Source organism: Thunnus maccoyii, chromosome 19 (genome assembly GCF_910596095.1).
Source record: "Thunnus maccoyii chromosome 19, fThuMac1.1, whole genome shotgun sequence".
NCBI classification, from domain to species: Eukaryota; Metazoa; Chordata; class Actinopteri; order Scombriformes; family Scombridae; genus Thunnus; species Thunnus maccoyii.
Genome location: NC_056551.1, coordinates 4976376 through 5003216, shown reverse-complemented (window position 1 = coordinate 5003216; position 26841 = coordinate 4976376). Strand labels below are relative to the sequence as shown.

The window sequence follows — 26841 nt, the reverse complement described above, 5'->3', positions numbered from 1 at the left end:
GTATATGGTAGCTTCATATATTTTCAGCTAAAAGCAGTCTAGTTCCCCACAAAAGCCTGTGTAGTCTGTACTATATTTGTGTGAGGGTGTGGCTGCAGAAGGGCTGCATGGGGTATTTCTGTCTGTTAGGATGGCCAGCCGTGGTGATGTTGTGGTCAGACTCTCCAATCGGACCAGACAGTTACTCACTGAAAAGGAGGAAAGATAGAAGGGCAGAAGAGATGAACAAGGAATACATAAGAAGAGAGAGAAATGAAAATAGAGAAAAGAGAAGAAACTGTAACCCTAATGTTGATTTGCTGTAATTCTCCTTCAGCATTTTGACAGGATAAAAATACTTCCACTGACTGATGCCCAATTACTCATTGTCTTTAGTATTACACAATACGCACTTTAAAGAGATACACCACTTAACACCTAAAAAACAGCTAAATATGCAAGTGACAAACAGAATCTTTGTATTTAGTCATATTTTGGAAATCCTGCAGCATAATCAACTTCTCCCTGTAAGACTAAAGTCTACAGCCACACTAGCAGCCCTGTGAGGGGATGAGCTCCTCAGTGACCTGGTTTATCAAGTTTACAGTTTAGTTGCTTACAACAACAAGACAACCTCATGTCATACACAGCCTCACTGTGGTGTGTGATACGGTATCATTGTGGCACACACTACTTTAGCCACAGGTTCCTATCTATTGTTCTCCAAACCTACAATATAAACTCTGGTCACTACTGTTGGAAAACCCCTTCTTTGTGGTTTCACCAGGTCGTTGTTTTACGGAAAATCAGGAAAAAATACAATGGATCTGAAGCTGACTGCATAATAGGTTCTGTATATATTGAGGTTTCAGTAGAATAATTGTCATCTACTGGATGCAGATTTAAAGATGCCACAGAAAATGTGTCTGTTGTATTTCTGCACCAGACACCAGGATAAATGTATTGCCTGTATGTGTGGGTGGGTTTCCTCCCACAGTCCAAAGATATGCGAGTTAAGCTGGGGACAGACCTGAAGACTAGCTGAAACATACAAAAACCTATAAAACCACACATAATGAGTATTTCCACCAACATGCACAGTTGTAATTCTTTCTTTCTTTCAGAAATGACAACACACTGAACGGTAGGTAGCTTATTACAGTCGCATTGCTAGTAACACAGACACGGACTATGAACTCTAAAGAAAGAGCTGGAGGTGATAGGACTTCATTAGAGTGAGGGGGACTTCAGCTGAGATGAATCACTGAAACCTTATGATGTGGATTTTAAAATAATAGAGTAGCCCTAATTTCTTGGTGGGTAGCGTCCCCCAGTCTCTCTGGGCTGTGGGTAATGAGCAGGCTAGTCTCTCTTTGAATCAGCCTCTTTAATCAACAACAACACAACAACAACACAGTATACACCCAACTTCACTCTGTTGAGGTTCAAAGCAGACTTCTTCCTCTACTGCACGCTAAATCTGTAACTGTTACAGTCACAACTGTCCCTGTACAACAAGAGGAGTGAGAAACCAAAACTACATGGTAAACTTAAGTAATTGGAAATAACCAAAAATGGAATGTGTACAAGGTTATAATAGTTACTCTCTCATTCTCAGCACATAGCAATAGTTTGCCCTGGGGTCACCATTCTCTGCTGTTTAGTTTTTAATATTTCTCCAGCTCATACGCTTGATGTCAACTTCCCAATCCCATTATAAATATCAAACATTTGAAATAATCTTAATGAGAAAAGTGGGCAGTTACAGATTTAGAAGACGAATCAAATCCTTCAACAGCGCAGACTGATTTTATTTTCAGACTCTCAACACAAGCTGATCAAGCCCAGACCAGACTCAGTCCTACTCAGTCACGCCCAAATCATATTTATAATCGGCTCAGCAATCACAATGTTAGATGGAAAAGGTTGTCTGTGTGTTTAGTTTCCCCCACAATCAACTGGTGACATGTCTAGGTGTTCTCTGTCTCTCACCCAGTGTGAGCTGGGATACACCTCCTGCTCCCACACCACCCTGCACAGGATATGCAGGTATAGATAATGAATGGAAAATTCCTTGAAGCAGAAATGGTGGTAAAGAGAGTTTATTTCATGTGTGCCAGAGGACATACAGTACAGTAGTATGTCTGTCACTTTTCCACTGGAAAATAATGAAAAAATCATGTGTGTTTTCCTGTAATGTACTCACAGACAAACCCTGAATGACTTGACTAAACCAGAAAAAGAAAACGCTTCATAGTTCCAGAGCTTATGTGCTTCCCCTAATTTAAAATCTATGTATAGACTCTTGCCTCATTCACTCACACCCCGTAAACATTTGGTTCTCAAATGTCTTTATTCTCCTTTCCAGAATGACCCCAAACGTCTTTAATGTTTACAGATGTCCCTCCAGCCCCTGACCCCACTAATTCAATAATTTCTTATAAACAGGGTTTTTTTTTATAATATTCGCAGTAAAGCTGACCACTGTAGGGTAGTAAATGTTGATTTTCACTGTGGCAAATGTGATGCTGAGCATTATAATGGCAAAAGCATTACAGCTGATAGAGTGTGACTGTGAGATCAGAGTCCCAAAATCACAAGCGTCTCATTCTGCACTGTGGGGTTAGCAGCTTTGTTAGATTCCTTCCTTGTGTTTGCATGGTCAAATAACAATATTTCAGTGTGTAGCAGGCCTTAACTACACACTAAAATGTACTGAAAAGCTGTAAGAGCACTAATAATAAAATGAATGATGGCTGTTAGATGTTTCACTTTCAGGTTCCTGGTATTGTGCATGCTGGCTCACTGTCACACTGTCATGACTAATTGGGACACTTGAATAGAACAGAGTCATCATTAATGTTTTTAGTAACATCTGTGCTTTTCCTACTATGATAGGTCAAAACGTCTGCTGTAAAAACAGCCTGTCAGTGGCTGGTGGGCATGTGCCAATAGCTTAAACCAACACTAACATTCCATCATATAATCTACTTGCTTGTTTGTAACCGTTGAATTCAGAAATAAAGCAATAGGAAACCAAACATGCAAATGTTTCCTCCTTGTTGAGGCCTCTCTGTCAGCTTCAACTTGATTGGATGGACTTGGAAAGTTTGGTGAAAACAGGATTAAAGCTCATTATCATCATCACTCCATCCAGAGGAAAACAGTGCCCCAAGCTAGCATGAAGAGATTCTGCTGCTAATTACATGTAGGCCTGACTGTCAGCTTGAGAAACTGTCAAATATCTATTTTAATGTGTTAACAAACTCACAGCCATCTGAAAACACAAATAGTATTGAGCGACTGTAGTGTTTTTCTTTTCTGAAAAGGATTTGTTCTGCTGGTTTTGCTCATTTCTGAAATACAAAATGAGTTGTTTCAGCAAGTGCCTTGAAATAGCATACATTCAAGTGACAGCGCCCTCTAGCGGCCATAGTAATTATGATGAGAGCAAAAGAAGAGATCAGGTGACCAATTATAGAGCAAAAGAAGGAGTGGTCTTTGCATACCTGTGCATAGGAGAAAAAACAATAGTTCAATAGAAAACAATTGCACACTGTCAATATTAATGGTAGATTTATTAAAAAGCAGCACTTCAGTCAAGCAACCAATGAGTTGATTTTTGATTTTGAGTTATTATAGATCAAAGTAAAGTCAGAACAAAGTCTGTTTAAAGAGGGGGTTGGGGTGGATTTATGGGTCAACCAAACATCAGACTTAAAGACATGAGATTGCTGTTCGTTTCTTGTTTCCAACCACGAGTCAGCTTTTTTTTTTAAACTATGACCATGACCGCCCACCTGCACTGACCATTGCTTTCACAGTTTTGAATTACAAATGTCACCAGCTCTAGTTTATATTATTGCATCAGCTATTGCTAATTAACATTAATTCCATGATTAACTTGACTAAAAGCCAAAATGCATCTCCTGGCTGTTGTCTGGTTAAAGTGGTACCCGCAAGATATTATCTGTACTCAGCCGTGAGTGGTCTGTGTGTTCTTACAGACTCACAGGAACAACTAAGTGTTGAATCAGCTTAACTCAGTTATTTAACTCAATTATTTAACATTTAAAGTTTATCAGTTTGGATTCATGATCTTGGAGCAAGTAGTAAAAACAAGATTTGTAAAAGAAAGTAAGCTGCACGTTATTCTAATGTGTCAGATATACACTGTATCTGTTCAACAGTTCATATCTTCTGCTGCTCATCTCATTTTCTTTTTATGTTCTCAGACAATAAAATGGCGATTACAATTCTAAGCTGAATATGAGTTTTAGTTGTTTTATAATTCTAATTCCTTGAAAATGTTGAAAGCTGAACATAATTAGATTCTTCAAGATTCAGTACTGGATTTAGATTTGATAAAAATGAGCCCCAACCCGACACGAGATGAAGATTTAAAAGTCCATTCATTCAGATTTGCACAGTTTTCTCTCATTCATCAACTCTATGACTCCTACACTCTACAGCAGCAATTTCCGTGATTATTAAACCTGTTACAGCCGTTAGCATGTGGCCACAGCAGCACGTAGACAGAAAGGTGGAGAATTTATAACAAAAGCACAACAGCAGCTGTGATTCAGCCCTCAGAAACCAAAGTGAGTGGGCTGAGCTTTCCGTGTGTTTACATCTTGCCGTCAATTCCTAGAAGAACAGGGTGAAAAAAAGGAGTTGGGCCGGCTTTTATATCATCACCAAGTAATTTGTTTTGATATGTCTGAGACAGGGAGAGACACAAACTAAGTTTTGACAAATATGGTGTTTTCCATAAACAATTCTCACTTTCTTTTGACTTCTCTGCTGAAAATAAAACTCAAGCATCATTTAAAAACAATAGCAGTTTTTTATACTACTTGCATTTGTATTATATAGGCTAACTCAAGATTACATAAAAGGTATCAATATTTGTAAGTTTGATTTATTTGAAATCTTCTCCAAATATATTATTTATCTCTTTCTCTGTTTGCCTCATCGTTATATACAAAGATGCCACTCATAAAAAAACACATACAAAAAAAACCACACAAAATCACACATATTAAAATCATCCCACATGACTACCACATATACCACAACTGCTGTTTCCATTCTCCCTGGTGTCAAAGTCACTGTCCGTAAAATGTCTCTATTTTCATCTCTAATTTTACACACATTTTAACGTGTCAGCTTCTGTGTTTTCCTTTGTAAAATAAATCAATCAATACACTGTTTTTGTTAGGACTTCTGTCAATTACAACCCAGGAAATCCCATAGGTAAAGCAAAGCAAGATGCTCCGACCGTTACAGAAAATAAGAAAGCACATTGCTGACACACTCTTATTTACAGAAGTTATACTGTACTTTGTTAATTATCTTTGTGTTTTTTACTTAGAATCTCCAGTTAAGTAAAACTGGACAACGATGTGCAGGAATCTAATTAACAGAAACTCCACAGTGTAATTCAAGACACACAACACACAGGTAACAACACTCAAACACAGCCTGTTATAACATTTTGTCTCATTTGTCACCTAAACCTGCTGTTTACAAGCATAAAACAGTAAGATGCTGTCTCCTTTTTTCAATGTACACTTAATACAATTTTACAGAATACGACATTTCAGCATTCAGTTGAAAGTAATGACACAATTAATATAATGTAATGTGCACAATTTACCTTACGTAAATGGTTAGCTTAGACAATAAACACAAATGAGTATTGATTAAAGTAAAATTGATAAGGCTTTTAGGAGGACACCTAACATTAGCGGCTAAGGTAACTTAGCAGCCTAGCTACAGCTAAGTTACTTGGGCTAACATTAGTAGCTAAATTAGCAGCCTATACGCTTTTTATGAAAAAACTTACTAGCATATTAGCTGCTAAATTAGCAGCCTAACGTTACTTGATACACTTTGGCTCCCTGGAAACTGACTAGAAACTGCAAAGGCGCAAGTTGACATTTAAGTGCCAGAAATGTCAAAAACACATTGTTGTTTTTCATTCAGACCACTACATTAACTAGCTAATTTAGCTAACATCAGCAAACTGTGGTGTTAGCATTTAACTTACCGTTGGCATATGCATATGCAGAGTTGGACTGGCCATCGGGAGCATTGGTAGAAATCCTGTTGGGCCAGTCGCTTTGTGGGCCGCTTGCATAGCCCATTATACAAAAACAAGAACGAGATATGCGTTGTTGGCCCACTATGATTATGCACCAGCCCACATAAAACATCTCCACACTCTCTCTCGTCGTACAGTCCCATAACGTGGGATCGCATTAATTTTACGTTGCTGTGACGTATAGGTTTTCATCACACACTAATACGTTCAGATACTCAATAGATGACAATTCAGAATGGCCCGTGATCAACTATAGGTGTCGTGATCTTGTGCAGACATCATGGTGACGTATATGTGCTCACTGGGTAAAGACCATTAAATGTCAATATGTGCAACATCACAGCTCGACAAAAGAGTCGATGTCCCAGATAAGGAGACGCAGAGAGTTCAGACATGTATGTAATAACAGCAGGAAAAAAGGACTGTTTTTTAGACAGCAGACATAACTGCAAAAAAGTTGAAAAAATTACCTTAGATGAAAGTGTTACAGATGTCTTAAGTACCCACACAGCCATGGCTGTAGTTTTCATTCTCACAAAGTAATGTTTAACTTTGCTAAAATCATGAAGGTTTCAATTTCTACAAGCAAGTGCTGTAGTGGATGCCAATATAAAATGTAAACCCAAGGAAGGTTTTATTTTTTTTCCAGAAAGACCAATGAAAGAAATGCTCAGTGACAGATTAAATTGAGACAAGCTAGTGGAAGAGAGGCTAGCCTAGACTTGATGTCAGGACTTCAGCTCTCTGTAAGCCCTACACACATCTAGCAGTGAGTATCCCTCTGCCAGTTTTCCATTATTCCTTCCATTCCTGATTATATTTACATGAGCTTTTCTCAAGCACATGGCTGTTGACAGCTGTTTTAACAATGTGTCAAACATTAACATTGAGACACATACACACACACACACACACACACACCACTGAGAGTTGAACTTTGCTGTGCTGAGTCAGTGTGATTCTATTTATGTCTTTACAGGCTCCCAAGCCATCTGTCAGCCACATCTTTATTTACTGTATCGGCTATTAAACTCCCACGCAAAGACATCTCACACACACACAAACAAACATACGCACATGTCTCTATTACAAAATGTGCTTACAGTGTCAATGTGGACAACTCTGAACTTATTTTAAATGATATAAACATGGCCAGAAATAAACCTTTTGGCTTAATAACAAACAAATGGATGTCAGAAGTTTAAAGCTGTATTAAGCAATTTTTGAACACTAAGGGCAGAAAGTCTTAAAAATGAACATGGAAACACTGATGTAAGAGATGGGGATCAAAATCCACAGTAGCTGATGCTAATATGAGCCTTCTGCAGCCTGAGTTAGCCAATTCAAATTGGTATCTTCCAAAGCAACGGTCTTTTGAGTTACAAAAAAAGGAAATTTTGTTAATGTTAATATAAAAAATATTGATTGATTGAGTTTTATTTACTGTATGATCATAGGATTGTAGATCATGTAATTGAGCTTATTTGGGATTTTTTAGCTATTATGCTTGATGTGTGTTGCATTTGGAAATACACTAGCTATATTACTCCAATCAACATTTTAATCGACATAAGCTACAACAGTTGCATATGGTGGCTAACGTTAGCAAAAATTAGATCCGTAACTGAAGTTGCTGAGTCAGTTCACTAATTACTCTTGTCTACCTGTGCTAGTTTTACACTGTAACACAATATTCAGCCACTGTTCAGCAAGAATGACATAGTCTTGCTTTAAGTCATAAATATGACATTTTTTAGGTGAGCAACTGGCTTCACATCACAATTCAGCCACAAATACTTTAATTCCTTTTAGTAGATCACTCCTCCGCATTATGAAAATATGAGTTTACTCATTATACCAGTTATAGGCTACAACAGATCAAAACAGGGCCCAGAAAGTTGTGTCAGAGGAGTTCCTCTGGTTGTAGATCAAATCATGTATCAGAGGCTGTTATATTGTCCTTAATACTAACTCACACACCAGAAATCACTGGGTTAAGAATTGATTCAGCATGGGTAAATATTGACCCGGCGCAATACTGAGTTCACTTTTTAGATTACTGTTGGGTTACTGGACTGCACTTGGGTGCTAAAGTCAACCTTGTATTGTGTCGGTGCTATATTGAACCACACTGGGTCAATTTTTAATCCAGTGATTTTTTATGTGCAATTATTTTGTGTGTTAAGATAGTTTAGGCAGTTCATAATGCCCCTGTTAGCATTAAGCAGATGTTTACTGTCAGATGTGGAGTCACATGTTTGCTTAACCCTTTAAAGCTTTCCTCCTCTCCTGAAGTAGCCTTAAAGTTAAAAGCCTTTTAACACATTGTTTGACAATAAAATATTGGTGTATTTTCTGCATCAGCTTGTTCCAGCTCTTCATTGAAGCTATATGTTTTGGTGAGTACATTTTCATAGCTCTATCATTCCATCAAATAGAAATATTCTACAGTAGATGTCTTGTTATTTTATTCAGCCTACATATTTTGTATCTTTGCACACTGTGGGATCTCAACTAGAATTAAAAATAAAGTTCTGTGGAAATGTGTAAATATGTTAAAGTTAGAGTTTAATAACTACTCTCGACCTGCATTTATGTGTGATTTAGTGTGTTTTCTGTTTTCTCTGCGTGTGTGTGGAAATATTTTAAACAGCAACACTTGTGGTAATAACATAAAAGGACTTTGTGTGTGTGTGTGTGTGTGTGTGTGTGTGTGTGTGTGTGTGTGTGTGTGTGTGTGTGTGTGTGTGTGTGGTCAGTGACACATGACGGCATACTCATCCTGTTTCATGAGTCTGTGCCCAAAAAATGCAGAAACAGTAAATGTCAGATTTATTTTTGTGGAGCTTCAGATGTTTGCCTGTTTGCCTGGTGCATTTTTAAAACATGCTAACATGTTTGAGCATGTGCATGCAGGTATGTGCGTTCTTTGTATTGCATGTATATTTGAATGTCAAGTCAAGTCAGTTTTATTCATATAGCGCCATATCACCGCTGAAGTTATCTCAGGGCACTTTTCACATAGAGCAGGTCTAGACCATACTTTATTTTACAGAGACCCAACATTCCCACATGAGCAAGCACTTGGCGAGTGTGTGGTCACTTGTGTCTATTCTTTGCCACGAGACATGAGACTGTCTGTGTGACTATCATTTTATGAGGTTTGTTTCACATTTTGCCCCTGAAATAACTTCAATAAGTGATATCATGTTTCCACCCTCTCTATGATGACCAGCTTTTCATTCCACTTGCAAGCGTGGCCATTTGGAACAATTGTAAACTTTTGATTTCAGATGTGGTCACACAACATGTTGTGCAAGCCAGTTCTGATCAACCATACACCGACCCTTACAAGATTTGTTTGTATGCACTACACAAATGCAAATCTGTTGTATTGATTCCTAAAGACAAACTCACATGCATAAGATACAATTCTGATGCTTTTGAAGCAGAGACAAGGTGATGGAAGGGTCATGCTTTTGAAATCCAGAGATATATGGTCACGCACGTACACTTCAAGCCCTTCAGTGTTTGTATTTGCAACCCCTTGTCTAACAACTGCCCTCTGTGAAGCTTTGCAGATATCTCTCCAGGCCAGAACGATGATGCATAATGCATCGGCCTTCTGTCTTACCTTTTGAACTGACTGAAAGGGTGACAAAAATATCAGTGAGATTCTACTTCATGGTCAAGGTTTGATCAGTATCACAGCCGAGCTCCAGGCTGTTCTGTAGAAAAGGAGGCAGGATTTAAAAGTACCCTGAGATACATATACATCCACAGTATGCATTCTAAGAGATATTTATACAATTCACCCCCGATACAATATTCAGCTTCCAGTGGGCAGCTGGCTTTCACATGTGATGTGGAGTCCAGGGGAACTTCTGGAGTGCACCTGAGTTCGATAGCAGCTTTCCAACTTGAAACAAACAATACAATGGTTGCAGAAGTGTCACATCTACAACTACAGCAATCATTCTCTTGATCCAATTAAACCAGTATGACCCAATTTCATCCTTCTCTCCTTCTTCACCTGCCTTCGCTTCCTTTGATGAGCTTGATATATATCCATATCCATCTTTGAAAGCTGCTGCAATCCATGTTTATTTGCCCCTGTGTGCATCTAATTGCATCTTTCCATTGACTTTCTATGTGTGAATACAGTTTACTTCACAGTTTTCCTCAGTGTGTTTTACCGTTTCAGTCAGAAATGATTTATTACATAATTGGCTGTCTCAGGCTGGTAAACTTACATAACGACTCTTCACCTCTCTTTCGTTCATGGCCCTGCTCTCACAGTAGTTCGTGCAGACATAGTAGCTTTATATTCAGTCAGAACCATGAATCATGGTTTTGATATATGAATAAAAATATGTTTTGCGGTCAAAATGGGACTCCATACCATAGTATGGTTAGACTGAGGGTTGGTACGTATGCACTGTTCAATAAAGGCAGAGGAAATACAGCAGCCATAATCATGGCATCTCATGCAGACGCAAAAGCACTTCATATGTCTAGTGTAGCTCAGTATGGCCTCAAGAATTTCTTTTGTGACCACAGAGGGCCTCCGTACACTTGTATGTGTATGCATCATCCTAAAATAATACAGGAAGTGAAGGAGCCGTTGCCTCTAGACCTGCAAGTGACCTCACACAAACCTCATGTTTTCAGTCACTCTTGAGAGTGGCCCAGCAAACATCCTGTGCTGCCAAACAGCTTTCAGGTTGGTGAAAATATGAACAGATCACTCTGGCACACAAAGGCAAACCAGCGGAAACAAAGGAAATCAGACTGACTGGTACTTCTGAGAAAACTCAGAGGGCTACTGTGGGCTTAAATACTGCATGTTGATAAATGATTTGATCAGAAAGAAATACTGTAGATCAGAGCCGTTTTTAGGCATAGGTGAGCTAGGCAGTCGCCCAGGGTGCCAAAGAGGAGGAAGAAATGTTTTGTAATTCATTTCAGAAGCCTGATGTACTGTTAAACGTCTGTCACACTGACATCCAATGTTAACGTGAAATAGAAAATGATATATGGATACATAGAAAAAAATATTGTATGAAAAGCAGTACAGTCTACAGTATTTTCCAGATATCTATTATATTCCACAATACTTTATTAGATGTAACCTGCAGGGGGAGCCAATGATAACATGCTTTCTGTTAAGTGTAATGATAAAAAAAAATAATTGAAAATAACACAAGAGAAAAACATTTTTTAACAGTTATTGATTTGCGCCACACTGGCCATGTGTTGTGTATTTACTGACTGCCAACCTCTTCTTGTCATGTATGGCTGCCACCATCCAGACAGCAATGATTACACTGATGGAGAGCGGAAGGCTACTGGATTTCATCATTTTAGTCATTCATGTATTTATTTATGGTGGTTTCAAAGTAAATAATCTGAACCTCGTATTATATATACCCAATATATTGATCTGATTGATTTCTGCTCTGGTTGAAATGCTATTTTCCAGATATTTCTATATGTTCTCTTATTCTTTTTTTAATTCTTGGGTGCTTACAGCAGCCATTTACAAATATTGTATATGTGGCTAATACAGATAATGACATGCATATTCATGAACCTTAAAAGAACCAGAAGTCACTGCTTGATTTCAGGTTAAATTTGTACTAATGAGTGATGTCTGCCTCAAGCAGCAGCTAAATCAATCAGTTACTTTACTTTCACCCAGTAACATGAATCATAAAGAAGTAGATTGTTTACAATACAGTAAACTGTTTACATTAATGCTTTGCAATTTGACTTGTTGAAACCCACAAAGGCTAGCTATGACTCGACAAATATTGGATTTTTGAGGCCAATGCAAGATAGTTAATTTAGAATTTTAAGGCCTGATAACAATAAATAAGCCAATATCATTTTTTTTTTTTTTTTTTTTACATTTTTTGAAAAAATTGACGAAGACATGTACCAAGCAGGACACTTAACAGTTAAAAAATAAACTTGGCAGTAATTTGTTTTGGACAAACTATGTAATGGAGACACCGTTATAATGAATAAATCATTAAATAAAGCTATTTCTCATTACTTATTTTACAGCTGATATTTTGATTCCTATATATCTGCAATAAGCTAAAAATCAGACAATATACTGGACTGAATTACGAATGTCTCTTTTTTCTCTTATTTCCTGCTGGTTTCAGACTAAATGAAAATCTCCCTCAGACTTACTGTACTGACCTCACCCATGTCTACTGTAGAGCAATCTGTTCTGGGAAATGACTGTAAAACCACTGATCCAATTAGGACTGACTCAGCTGTAACCCTGTTCACCCCAGACTGGTCTGTGTACTGTCCCATGGTTTGAGAGGTTTACACAGTTTCAGATTTGTTGTAAATGCATCACTTAAATTCAGAAAAAGATTGAGAAATACACAGACATGCCTTATCATTGACCACATACCACTACAACAGTGCTGAACTCTGCCTCCAATAAGCAGTCAGCACTTCTCTACCAATATGACAGAAAGACTGATGATGTGATATTTTCTTATATCTATTTCTATTCTCTAAGGATCAGCACTTTGTCACAAATGTATTTTTTCTTTCCTGGTCCGCAAGAACAATCCACTGGAGACTACTGATAATACTGTTTATACCATGGTCTGGGTGAATACTTAATTCTGATTGGTTGCAGAGTGTCCATTAATTCCTGATAATGGACACCTACTAATTAGTTAGTTTGAGTGAAACTGTCTGTTCACCACTCTAAATTAATGTGCTGGCTAAAATGAGTAACCATAGCAACAGGGATGCAGTCAAAGCCGTTTACAATTTATTGCAACATGTGAACAAGCTAACATCCAATTACAACAATGAGTGACTTCAACATTTCTTTTAACCCATTTGGTCAACTTACCACAAAAAGTGGTAATGATACCACCCTCCATCATCCCTGTATCTCTGAGTCAAACCTTGAACTCATTAGAAATTCCACTGCACTGTCTCCTGATACACCCCTTGGACTGGTAAGAAAAGTCTGGTTCGACATCCAACTATGTTTGGCTCAGTGTGACAAGGAGGGCAACCGAGAGCTATCCATGGTATCTTTCATCCGACGAGGATGGGGTCGAATATGTAAGCCTGGCACACAATCAACAAACTAAGAATCATAAAGACCCGAATGACCCAGATAAGGAAAACCTAAGAGGTTTTATGTTTGCCAGGCCCAATGTGTCTGGTTGCAAGTTTCAAGACACACTGTATATTTCCAAATGTCCATCAGGTGCCAAATCTTTCTGCCTTCCCCTGAAGCACACTGTGGCCTCCGATGTGTGGTTGTTAGTCTTCACTTTTTGGTGTTGACTTCACAGCCAAAGCTTATTGTGACTTGCAAAACAATGACTGTCTGATCTCTGCGCACAGCTATCCCTGCCTATGTCCCCCCTATGAACTCTGTGCAGTATAAGAAGAAAATGACAGTAAACATATTCCAGGCAGCAATAATGTTTTCTCCAAAATGTTTTTTTATTGCATTTGGCAAACAGGATTGCATGTCCATGTGGTCCAGTTTAGAACATTTTTGACTGCCATAATCTGTCATCATCTTTCACTCTAAAAAAATGAAAATGAGCTTCAATTTGATGGTGTATACAATTATATAGCATGGACACCATAGGACTCTTTACACACAGTTCCCCAATTTTAGGACAATGCAGCAGAACAATGATACTTAATATATAGACAAACTTTATCCAGTTTCTATAGTATGAAAAACAGTTGTCTCTTAGTTGTTGTCATAATCATGTCTGATTATGTAAAAGTGCATGCATGTTTTTTGCACATACAAGTTTCCTTGCCCACGTACATGTATGTGTATAAAAATATAGTGTAAGCATATATTTTGTTTAAACACGGTCTTCCTTTACATGTGTGAAAGTGTGATTACATGTTTACGCACGTGTTTCAGCTCTAATTTGAAACATGTTTGGAGGAAGTTCCTCTACATCTGAACTAACACTAACGTGGCCCTCTGAGACTCCGGCCCTCATTGGACCAACCTACAGTAATTACAGACTACCAGGCAGACCAGGCTGGCACTCCCACTCAGCGAGCCCAGCAAAAAGGGTTCTGCTGCAGGGGGGAGGAAGTGGCCTTACATGGGCACTCCTCTGGGTCTGTGGCCTGGAGCCCACCTTCATGGTTCACTGGAGCCACTGGCCTACAGCAACCTTACTCTGGGACTCTGTGAACACACACGCTGAGGTTATTGTATGGGTTCCCATTTCTAAATATGCTTTTCAGTGAATACAGAAAGAAGGGACAACCAATAGGAATGGGGGATGAGAGCAGTGCTGCCTCAAGCTCTGGCTCTGCGAAAGGTTACTGTAAATTGCAGGTTAGCATACTCTATATATATATATCATAACCATAACATTGGCAAATCAAATGGTCGGTCATCGGTTGGTCTGTCACTCCAACACTTTGATCAAGAGTGAAGGCATGAAATTTGGTACAAACAACATTGGTGTGCAAACTACACATAGAGAGCATGAGTGAAACCAGAACGTCTGGCTTCTGTTCCAGAAGTAAGAAAACCTCATTCAGAATCCCCCTTTTTTTTTTTGAAAAATTATCTAATATTGTTGCTAATTCAATATATTTTTAGCAGCAGTTAACAAACACCATTTCCCATAAGCCCTAGACTTTCTCAGGCTAAAACATCAAAGCTAGTCACAGCAGTCCATGAGCGAGTTGAGGCGTTGTGGCTAGCTCAGACATGTCTGTAATAACAGCAGAGAGGAGCAAATGCTGTATAAGTTATTAGACGCTAGAGATTACAACCAGAAAGTTGGAAAAATTATTGTAGTAGAAAGCTTTGGTGAGTTTTATGGATACTACCCATACTGCTGTGCTTGTATTTTTTTCATGAGAAGTGAATGGTGGTCTCCTGCAGCTAAATCCACTCTTTGCCATCTATCTCTCTAGCCATTCACCCAGCTCATCACCTCCAAATATGGACATTTGTCACCTTACATAGACGGCATCTGAACTGCCTCACTTCTCCGGCTAATATTCGTGTGTCTATCACAACAAATGATCCAAATTGACTTTCCATTGGTATACATTTTAACACATTACGTGCCACAACCACTTAATGCAGTGTTAAGAGGTCGTGTTCATTTCATGTGGTTCACATAAGAACTTCAGTAGGCTAGATCAAGAGGTAATGATATACAGCACAACCACTTTCTCTCACTCTTCTGAGAGCTAAAATGTGATTGCTGTTTAGTCTTTGGAGCCATTTCTAAGAAAAACTATGGTAACCATAGTCCTCGGGGTGAAGAGCATTGTCATCCATTATTTGATTGCATTATATTGAAAAGTGTTCCTAGTATTTTGTCCATGCCATTAACATACATGAGGGGGGCAAAATATAAGGGACACTTTTCAATATAATGCACTCCAGTATACCATGACCACCCACTACTACCTCAGTACTAAACATAAAGCAGAATTATCACCTCTCTGACAATGTCAACAAAAACTGAAAATGTATAAGCTACATAAAAGTAGAATTTATGGCAGAGCTGTTGTATTGGATTGCTTAGATTGCACAGGTTTTCCTAATAAAGTGGCCGATGAGTGTAGCTTAAATGCAAGGGCAGGTAATGCAGGCATGTTAACAAGTTATATTAAATGTTACATGTTACTGTGCTAGCTGGCAGTAAGATGCTACACATTACATGCTAGACATTAGCATGTTAACATATTGTATGTAAGTAAAATGTTAGCATACTAACAAGCTAAACAGTGCGCGTTGCCTTTACTCCGGCACACCCGCAGCACCTACATAACACCCAAAGCAAGTGTTTATGGGCATGAACTAACATGCATCTCAACTGGTTTGAACTCTAGAGGGGAACACAGTCCATCATACTGAGCTAAAGTTAGATTTGTTTTCCTCTCATACTTCCAAAATCTCTGACCTGGCAGCGGGACAAATCACCAAACTGGGCATGTGTGAGTATAACCAAACCAAATACAGAAAATTTGGATCAGAGAGAATCAACAGTGTAGTGAGGGAGAAGAAAGAGGGAAGGAGGGGTAATGAGAAAGAGAACAAATGAAAGAAAGAAAAACATTGAGAGAAAGAACAGACAGAGTCTATTTTCAACATGTTTTCCATGTTTCAGCCTGTTGCTGCACAGATGATGAGACGTTTTCCATTAACTGGAACAAAGCTCCATGTTCCTCACCTTTTGTTTATAAGCGTTGGCAGTTCAGATCCTCTACATCGTCAGCAGAGGTTTGGCTCTGATATTTACTTCTGACAAGTACTTTAAAAAAAACTCCAGTATATAAACATTTATATCTATATATATTATAGATATCATAAACCAAACATCACTCTCTCACCTCCACCTAGTTCAGACTGCAACAGCTAGGCCTCTTACTGGTTTTAATAGACGACATCACATAACCCCAATCTTGGCATCTCTACAATAGCTTCCTGTTCAATTTAGAATTGATTTTAAGTTTTTACTGATCACTTTTAAAGCACGTGTCTCTCAATCAATCATCAAAAAAATAACAAAATATGAAGTTTGATGACGTTGTGAAGTAGCATGGGATCATGGGAGTTCTTGTCTTCATTGTTAAACAACCAGCTTCTCCCGGTTAGGATTCCTTCAGTGTTCATAGTTCAGGATGTTTTTACTGGGAGGTGAATTATTCGCAGAGGTCTCCTCCTCTCCAAAACAAACAGACTCAGTGATTAAAACTGGTAAAACACTGAATAAAGCAGTTTCATGTTAAAAATCAGTGTTTCTCTCACACTGTTTGGCAGACACAGGATGTGCAGAGGGGCTGCGAGCCGAGCTGCTGCTAATGTTTGCTCAACTTGTTTCTCTGACAATTTAAGATCCAAAGCAAACAGACCCAGTGATTAAAACCAGTGGACATAGTGAATATAGCAGTTTCACGTTAAAAATCAGTTTTCTCTGATGCTGTTTGGTGGACACAGGATGTCTGGTAGGGGGCTCTGTGTGAGCCAATCTGCTGCTAACGTTTGCTCAACTTGTTTCTCTGAACTTAAGATCCAGACGTCTGATGACTAAAATCCTTCAGCCAGTTAAAAGATATATAATGACCAAGATCTAAAAAGTTAATAGTAAAGCGTGGCTTAAAACTGAATAAAAGTCAATTCATGACAGTCTCTGGCAGGCTGCCACAATGCTACTATCTTGCATGCGTATATTCTCTGGTAGACGCCATTGTGGTGGACAACCACAACACCAATGCATGCACACAAGATAATGATCATCTTGTGCACATATACTCTTTGGTAGAGGTGGTATGACGCCACTGACAGGCAACCAAATGAAACGGACCGTTACCTTGATTAAAATTAGGGATTTCTCTCAGTTTGAAAATTGTTGGAAACATTTGGGATAATGTAAATACACAACTCAACAAAATATATAACATATAACATTTTTAGACAATTTAATGTGGAATAGTTACATATTATAGCTGTAAATCTAAAGGTGACTGTCCTTTTGCCATCAGGGCCTCTCAGCTTTGGAACAACCTGCCTGAGGAGAGAATCAGTTCTTTTAAATCATTTCTTAACTTTACCTTCATTTTGACTGACTTTTGTTTGATCTTACCGTTTGGCTTTCTGTTGTTATATTGCCTTGTTAGTATCCTGCTTTTGCTTTGTTTGTCAAAGCATAATTAAACTTATTTTTATTATTATTATTATTGCTTAATGTTATAGCATGTTATTTTTCCAAAATCACACAGAATTACATTACTTTTGACGTCACCACTATGTAAATGCACTAAAATTGGTAACTGAAATGACATTGGCAGGCAAGTCTATTTTAAACACCAATTGTCATTTTATGGACGTAGTTGTGTGGAGTGTCGGACACGTAGGAGTGTCTTTTTAAGTAACAAAAAAAACAGAGGAAAACAGAGTAATGTAAAAACATTTATGAATCAGTACTGTTCTCTCACAAATACTGCAAATGCAGCCATTAGAGAGAACATTTGAATGTTTTCATCTCTGTTGGTCAGGCACACATCACAGCAGCCTTTGAAAAGCTATCTGTCCAGCACTAAATGTTGATGAGTTGAATGCAGGGTGGGTGAAGACAGCCAAAAACATGGGGGAAATGGGTCATACATTCTAAGTCCCAACACCAAAACAATTTAATTTATTCATGATTTGGACTACAATTGCCCTAAAACCTCTGAGATCCAGGCTGCATTACTAACTTTTATACTAATGATATACTGTATAATGTATCAACAGTTCAAAAATGTGTCTTTGATTACGCTTTAGCAGATTATATTTTAAAGATTGGGAAGACCCTCCTTTCAGAAGCCTAAAAAACAGTCAAATATCACTATCTGCAGGAAATAAATGTGTCTAAGTCCAAAAAACACATCAAACATACAATATTGACAACGTACATTAAGACCCAGAAAACCAAAGGAAATGTTTAAAAAGACACAAAATATACACCCGGGAGGAAAAATGAAGAAATTAATGATTATTAAAGCCCCCCCTACATTCATCTGCTAGAGAGGGAATGTTTTCAGTGTTCACCTAAAATCTGGGTTTAAGGCGTGTGCCTACGATCAGGATTTGTGACATCACAACTAGTTTGGAGCCAATCATGGGCCAGTATTCAATTTGCACAAGTGTGATGTGAAAACTAGAAACCTCCAGTGCACATAAACTAGAATGGACTTTTCAGTGAAGCAGAAGACATATTTTGTCCAACAGTTAAACTTCTGAAATGAACAATATTCTTATATTCATAGATTCTGGAATTAGGGAGAAGTTGTAAATCTCATTTTAACAAGATAACAAGATAATTAAACTTTCTTTGTGGAAAAAACATACCAGACACAAATTATTATTCAAAGTAAAGTATTTTACATACATCTTGAAACATGTCTGGAAGGGGTCTTTAATCATAATTATTTTATATTTATGATTACATATAACAGGACGTGGGACCCAGGTGAAGGTAGTTGAACACTGTGTCTACTGGACATGTTTTTGCACGTGTTTCATCCAGGGCAACAGTCTAAATTCATTTTACGTAATTTACATCAAACTTCATGCTGTTATGTGTCCATGTGCTGTGGCAGCTGTGTGTTTGTACTTCCATTTACTTACTGATTACTCTCTAAGACTGGTGTGTTAAAGTCCAATATGAGTGTGAGGAACCAGATGCCTGCAGGGGTTGACATGAGAGTATTATAGTGAGAGAGAGAGAGAAACAGACAGAAACAGGCAGCTAAATATACTCTCTTAAATGTCAGGTCTGAGTCTGGACCTGTCAACAGTCAGAAGAGGGTTTGGGTGGATGCCACATAAATCTGCCAGCTACAACCACTGTGCATGTGTGTGGTATCCTGGTTTTAGGATAAGATGAAACTTTGCAGCATTAGTGCAGGTTGAGGTGAAGTTTATGTGTTTATGAAAGGGTTTTATCCACTTGTTCCCTTGCCACATTTTCACATTTGTCAGGAAATTGAAACCAGAAGACACCCAACAACCAAACATGGATAACACAAAACAGATCATGTGATTTGGGTGTTTTTATTATAATGTGATTATGTGATTTAGGTGTGACCATCTGGGAAATTTGGATTCCATATTGAAACATGGTGTATATAACTTTTTCCCTTAAGCTCTATAATTTAAGATCTGAACTTTTTTTTTCCAAATAAGGTCTTACATTCCCTATTGGATTCTATGCTATTTGGTTTTTAATCTTTTCAGTGTTTGGATTTTCTTGCAGATTAGAACTTGTGCACACATGTTAAGAAGATCTACATTTATTAGTCATTCTTTCTCTACTTTCCATCACATTAATCTGTTGATTGACAATTATGCAGTTTTTATTATTATGTGGGGCAGAGTGAAAGCTTTTCAGGGATTAGTCCTCCTGAACCCTAGACAGAGACGTATTAGTTGGTCACGCTGTAACTGTGTTTATAGAATAAACTCGGCATGTTAAAGTTTCATTAGAGGAAACACTGTTTTTTGTTGGCGGATTTTATTGGGTTTTTCCATTTTATTTGATGCTGCGCTGGCTCCACAAAGCTACTATTTTAATCGCTGATGGCTTTCTAGCTGGGCTTTGTTCCACTTACTGACAGAGTTTTTGCAAAGCTTGTAAAAATCTTTTTCAAAGAGCTCAAGAAGATCCGAGGAGAGAGGGAGGGAAAAATGAGGCAAGAAGACATGAAAAGGATCCACATCATCAGTTAAAACTCCTTTGACACACTGTAGTTGCTGTTCAGCTACAGTGTGTTTGCATGCATTAAAAACTGCTCCTTGATTTTTTAAGATAAGAGGGGTGCAATTTGATAGTATTTGAGTTCTACTTATAACATTTGAAAAGTATATTTGCACTTTTTATCTTTTTTGGTTTATGTTGATCATCACACATTACATGTTGTTATCCCTTTATGACTTGTCTGAGTGAGTCAGGTCTCACATTATATTTTTAAAAAACCTTGACAGAGTTGTCTGTAAGAAGGCATGTTAAAGGAGTGGATTTATAGATTATGTGCAGTACCTGCAGTTAACCACTAGATGGGGCCATTTTTTATTTCTGGATTTAAATTTTCATTTGGTGTTCATTTCTCCTCATGGGAAATCCTCATTGTTTTTGGCTTGTATGCTCTTTGCCAGCAGAGGGCAGCATCCTCCTCTTCAGTTCTAGGTTGCAGTAATAACATGCAGTTATAGGCTGAATAAATAATAATGTCAGAATCTATTGTCTTAAAAATATGAAATATGATATGATAAAGTAAATAACCCAATTTATTTTTGTCATGTTGTCATTGTGAACATATGTCTCACAAAAAAACCACAATATTTCTTCACATTATGAAGTTTAAAGAAGTATGAAGGGACTTTTTGACTTATTGGAAAGTTTTTTTTTCTTAGGTGAATTTTCCACCATCAGTCTGATCTTTTTCCTCTCTGCTTGTTTGTGTTAATCAGTGCTGAAGATCATGGGGAAACACCTTTAAGAAGAACACCGAACCGAACAAGAACATGGAAATGTGGGATCAAATCCCAGCCAGGACAAAGGAAATCTGACAAACAATAAACAACAACAGGTAGGTCATAACAATTCAAACTACAAAACCACAAATCTCTCATTATTTCTCTTTAATCAAGCTTTATTCATGCTTTGATACTTAACAAACATGATGATTGATGTAAATGTTGTACATGAACATGTTTGCAAACTCATTTTTACCTTCTTAACGTTAATCTGGTGAAATACTGATAATGAAATTAAGATATGATGGACTCACCTGTAAGAAAGATTGATGACTTTATAGTCTAATATTTGCAGTTTTTAATTTAAGACATAATACGTGTTTTAAAGGACCTGCAGACATCATTTCCAATGCCTCAACTACTCACTGAGAGGAGTTTACTATCAGCTGTGTAACATCTCCTAAAGAATAAAATAATAATCTATGAACTTTTCAAATCTCTGGGGTTCACATCTAACTTGTGTTATGTCTAGACTACTCAAATACTTGATTAAAGTTTGAGGAAGGTGTTAATTCTGGATAACCCATCCTGTCTGGTGTTTCAAGCCAGCATTGACCTCTAACCACTGTCTTTTCCTGGCCTTAACCAAGTACTTTGAGTTGCTTAAACCAGTGGTTCCCAATCTGCTACAGAAAAGATATTTATTTGTCACAACTTTCTCTGATTTTTGATTCTTTCTTGGCCTCTAAAATTATTGAAATGAAATAGTCTGAGAAGGGAAACTTACTCTCCAATTGAACTGCTTGCAATTTATAGTCATGCATGCTGTGATGGGGGTGGGGGGCTAGTCGCGTATACAGTATACTGTATTTTGCTTTGTACTGAGAGATCAAAAACAAATAAGGTTGTGAACCTCTGGCAGAAACAAGTTCATAACAATGTATCATGCTTTAGCTGGCAGAGGTTTACACTGGTATACTGTAGGACAACAAATGACAAACATTAACAGTTGCCAGTTATTTTCGTTTTCAATTAATTGTTTTGTCTATAAAATGTCAGAAAACATTGAAAAATGCCTGTGTTGTGTGACCAACAGGACAAAATCCAAAGATATTCAGTTTACTATCATGTGTGACACAGAAAAGTTTCAAATCCTCACATTTGAGAAACTGGAACCAACAAATGTTTTGCATTTTTGCTTTAAAAAAAATATATATATATTCAAGTATCAAAATAGTTATCAATTAATTTTCTGTTGAATTGACTAATCAATTAATCGATTAATCGTTGCAGCTCTCTAATGAACATTCAGAAATTTTCAATAGACACATTTCTTTGTTATGTTGAAAGACGAATACTCCCAGCAGCATTTCATATATGTATAGCATATATTTGCTATATTTAAGTCAGTTGTAAATGAGGAACTGATGCCTCAAAAATATTTTTACTTTTAATAGAAGGTAGAGTCTAAGCTAAACTTTTCACAGGGTAACAAGGGGGTTTTTTCTGAAAAGTTTTTTTTAATGCTTTGAGCTCCAAACAAATGAATTCACCTCCATTATAAGCAGATGTCAGCAGAATTCTTAGAATTCTTATATATATCTGTATGACTGGATATCACGAGGAAAGTTGAGAAGATCTGGGAACTATGGGTGAACTGACCCTTTAATGCCATGTGCAGTAAAAGTTGCAAGACAAAGACAAAAAGAAAGAAGGGATGCACTGAGAAAAAGGGGAGGAAAAAACTTTCAGAAAAATGAAAGTTATTGAGGCAGAAGAACGGGCAGAAAAAAAATGTCAGAAAGAGAAAGAGAGCTGAAAGAGGAGAGAATCAACTAGACAACAGAAAGGAAGAGATGAGTCAGACGCAGAGCGACAACAACTCTGAGTGAGAGTCGGTTCTATTCGCTGGTTTGGTTCAACATGTTTCCTGTCAGTGATAATAATAGCGCTTTGTGTTCCTCTCTGTGAGAAGCGTGGGAGGAGGAGCAGTGATGTGACACGTGGGATGGCCATTGTTACTGTCACTACAGGGGAAACAGCAACATCCCTTTTAATCCACATATGTATTTACACACATTTTATTTTACCCATTTGTTTTATGCTTTTATGATTATTTTATGGGTTGGATATTATGTCTGTTATACTGTGCTTAATGTGTTGTGTGCTTTCTGAGTGAGTGGTTTTACTATTTTTGTCTTGTTCTGTTTCAGTTTCTTTTTCTCAAGAAGATAAATTCCAATGAATTATGTTGATATGGCAATAAAGTATTGAATCTTGAATCACACAAACACTGTCTCTCTGCACTGACACGCAAATAGACATTTATTTTTAAGCAACTTCTTTGGAATTCCAGATGGCTCAATTTTTTCCAAAACATAGTTCATTTACAGTAGAAATATATAAATACTGGTAGAAAAAAATGACAAAAAATGAACTGAACCCACATGTTTTGCATCATTTATAGTCACATCAAAACTACAAATGTTGTGTGGGTCCAGAGTAGACTGTTTTAGGAAGACCATGTTTAGACCATCTGACAGTGTGGTCACTGCAGAAAGAAGAGGAGCTTTGCATTCATTGGCCGAAAACGCCACTGTGGGTTAAACTTGTAACATTTTTGTAGTGATGACTGGCTAGCAAGTCAAAAGTGGAAGATCATGGGTTATGCCACAAGGCACAAAGAGTCACAAGATGAACTATTCAATATAAAAAGACAAAATCAAACAACATGGAGAGGAAGGTGAGCACTGTTACCAACACAGAAAGCTATGAAGATAACCAAAAGAATCCGTCAAGTGTCATTACAGGCAAAGAACAGTGATATGTTCATAGCTAACCTGTTTGGTGTGGTTCAAACGTACCCTGGTGGGTTGTGTTTGGTTCAATTCATTTAGGATGGTGTGAAAGCTGTCAATCACACACCAAACTAAACAACCATATAAGATTGATTTTTTAAAAAATATTCATCCCCACCAAGACATGTTGTGTGAACAACACAACTTCCTGTTGCGTAAGGTCATGTTCCAGATTTTCTAAAGGTCTGATGTTGTGCTCACTGACAGCTGTTTACCTTGGTTGGAGAAACAATCGGCCAATCAGAGCTTTGTAGGCGGGATTAAGGATGAGGACATTGTTTCCCTACATGATAACTGGCTACCTAGCAACAGAACAATGCCCCCAAATCTGGATGTATGAGATCAACACAGCTGAGCAAGTTGTTGTGAGTTTCACGCAAATCAAACATATTACTTTGAATATCTTTAAAAACATTAACTGCTTCTAGCCGCTTCTGTGTCAAATAAGAGGAGCAGGAATACATCACTTACTACTGATTGGTTAGTGCAAAACAGAAAAACCCCAAACTCAGAGTCACAATCAATATTTTAATATTTGATTGATACTGAAAAATTAGACTGTCTGGAATTCAGTTTCATGCTGTTATTATCTCAACATAAGTTAATCATTACTTTTCTTTTATATTTTTACATGTATGTGTACAATATGTACATGCATGAACCTACATATCCTATAACAACAAACAGATGGACGGATCAATGAAGGCTTCAGAAGTCAGAATGACTTACATTTGTACTCTAAACACAGGAAGTTCTGTGTTTATTTTGGTGCAACATCTTTTTTCTGCATGGAAACACAGACACACAGCTACACACACAAATACATACATCAGCCTTTCTCCCCCCACCCACAGTAATGACCTTCAGACGACTAAGTTGGCACTAAATATACCTTAAACATTTAGAAACCACATATGAAACTCATCCAGACCTCATTACTTACAGTCATGTCAAAGTGTTTTAAATCTTTTGGTAACTGAAGGTGATTTTAAAAAAGATGTTGCCAAATTTCCCTTAATTTGAACTTTGGTTTTTTTATGTTTGCTCAGTCGGAGGGGAAATTATGCTTATTAAGATACCTTTGATTTTCCATTCAATGTTCTACTTGCTCTTTCTTCAATTTAATCCATTTGAAAGAAATACCTGAATTTACAGTTGGAGCTTCTTGCTAACTAAATAACCAGCATCAAGAGAGTGTACAGGATGTTATGGAGTGTTGTAAGATTGGAGATGCTTTGAATCAAACAAAGAGAGTCCCAGGATGGTCAATGGTCCAGCAAAGAGACACCTGAGAGAAAAGAGAGGACAAGTAGGAGAAAATAGGGAAGGAGAGAGGGATAAAAGAGAAGGAGAAGAAAGAGGAAGGGGGACACAGCTCAGACGCTCATGTGCTTGTGAACAACAAACAGAATTACAGTAGCGCCCCCTATGGGTAGAATTGTATCAAATGTTACACAATTTTGGAGTGTGGGTTTATGTACAATTTCCCAAATTTGGTTGCAATCAAATTTAGCATTGAAGCGTTATGGCCCGTTAAGTGCATCAGGCCACGCCTTCAAAAATTTGGTAACCAATTACAGACAAACTTATAAGTTTTATTCATGACGTATTAGCCAAAATGTAAGACACAATGTAATAACGGACCACATGGTGGTGCTGTACCATGTTTTAATATGTCAAGCATTTCCACATAAGACACCCGTCCATGAAGGATGAATACTTCAGCACTTCTAGTTTTTGAGATATCAACGTTCAAACATTCCTCCCATAGACTTTCCATTATAATTTTTAATATTTTAAACAAAATGGAATTTGCTAGAAAGAGGAAAATTAATAGCATAGATATCCCTAAAGAGCGGAACATTTTGATGTTTGAATGGTTTCTGTAACTGAAATTATGCAGTTAGCAATCAAAAAATGTATGGAAATATAATAAATAAAGCTTTAAAGAACAAAAGTGTGAATGCATTCACACTAATAATCAATGATTTTGTCAGCAGGACAGACAAGGTTTTAATTAGTAAAGCTTAGTAACTTAATTGAGATGAAGACCAACCCATCAGGAGGATGATGGTAACAGGTACAAGGCCATGAAGTAATCAATTAAAACCAAGTAATTGAAGGTTAAGGCAAATAGAGTTTTAAATTTAGATTTAAAGGACTCAACAGAGACAGACTGTCTGATGTCAGCAGGGAGATTATTCCAGAGAAAGGAGGCCCGATAGGAAAAAGCCCTGCTGACTTCTTTTTAACTCTAGGGACACACAGGAGCTCTGCATTCTGAGAGCGGAGAGTTTGGAATGGAATATAAGGTTTAAAGAGATCAGACCGGTATGATGGGGCATGCCCATGTAGGACAAGTACATACTGTACAAGTCAGCAGAGGCATCTTAAAGTCTGATCTTAGGGATTTCCCTGGACAGAGGTGTTGCGTGGTGCGTGTGCGGTGCAGTGTACACAGTTTGTGCATGCACCTTTAGAGTGTCATACACATAAGTGAAAAAAATCATGATTTTACAGATGAAAGTGTCCATAGGGATTTAAATTTTATACCAAGATGGAACAAAAAGATAAAAAATAAAGATGACTGATGACAGTGTTTATTTTGTAGGCCTGGGATGCTAATCTCCCGATTTGATACTATCATGATACTTGGGTGCCAGTTCCATTAAGAATTGATTCTCAATTCAAAACAGATTCTTGAAATGATTCTTGAAGAAAAGTGGGCACTATTTTAAGTCTCTTGCTCCAGTATACTGTGTGCCAAACTATTCACTGGTATCAGTCCACTGAAATACATTGTGAAACAGAACTGACAGATAAGATACATGGTCCGCAGCCTTTTCATTTTAAAAAGTTAACTGCATTAATTAATTAATTAA

General features: G+C 37.6%; 1 protein-coding gene across 8 annotated transcripts in view; it reads left to right on the top strand.

Annotated features, from left to right (window-relative positions):
- Positions 1-26841, top strand: part of sh3bp2 (SH3-domain binding protein 2) — a 94008-nt gene that overhangs the window by 32600 nt on the left and 34567 nt on the right. For 4 of the 8 annotated variants that reach the window (XM_042394460.1, XM_042394461.1, XM_042394463.1 and 1 more), the window contains 2 exons: positions 5354-8484; positions 21096-21214. The gene's annotated coding sequence lies outside the window, so the exon portion shown is untranslated. The remainder of the gene's footprint in view (positions 1-5353; positions 8485-21095; positions 21215-26841) is intronic. The other 4 variants (XM_042394464.1, XM_042394465.1, XM_042394459.1 and 1 more) reach the window with 3 other exon arrangements.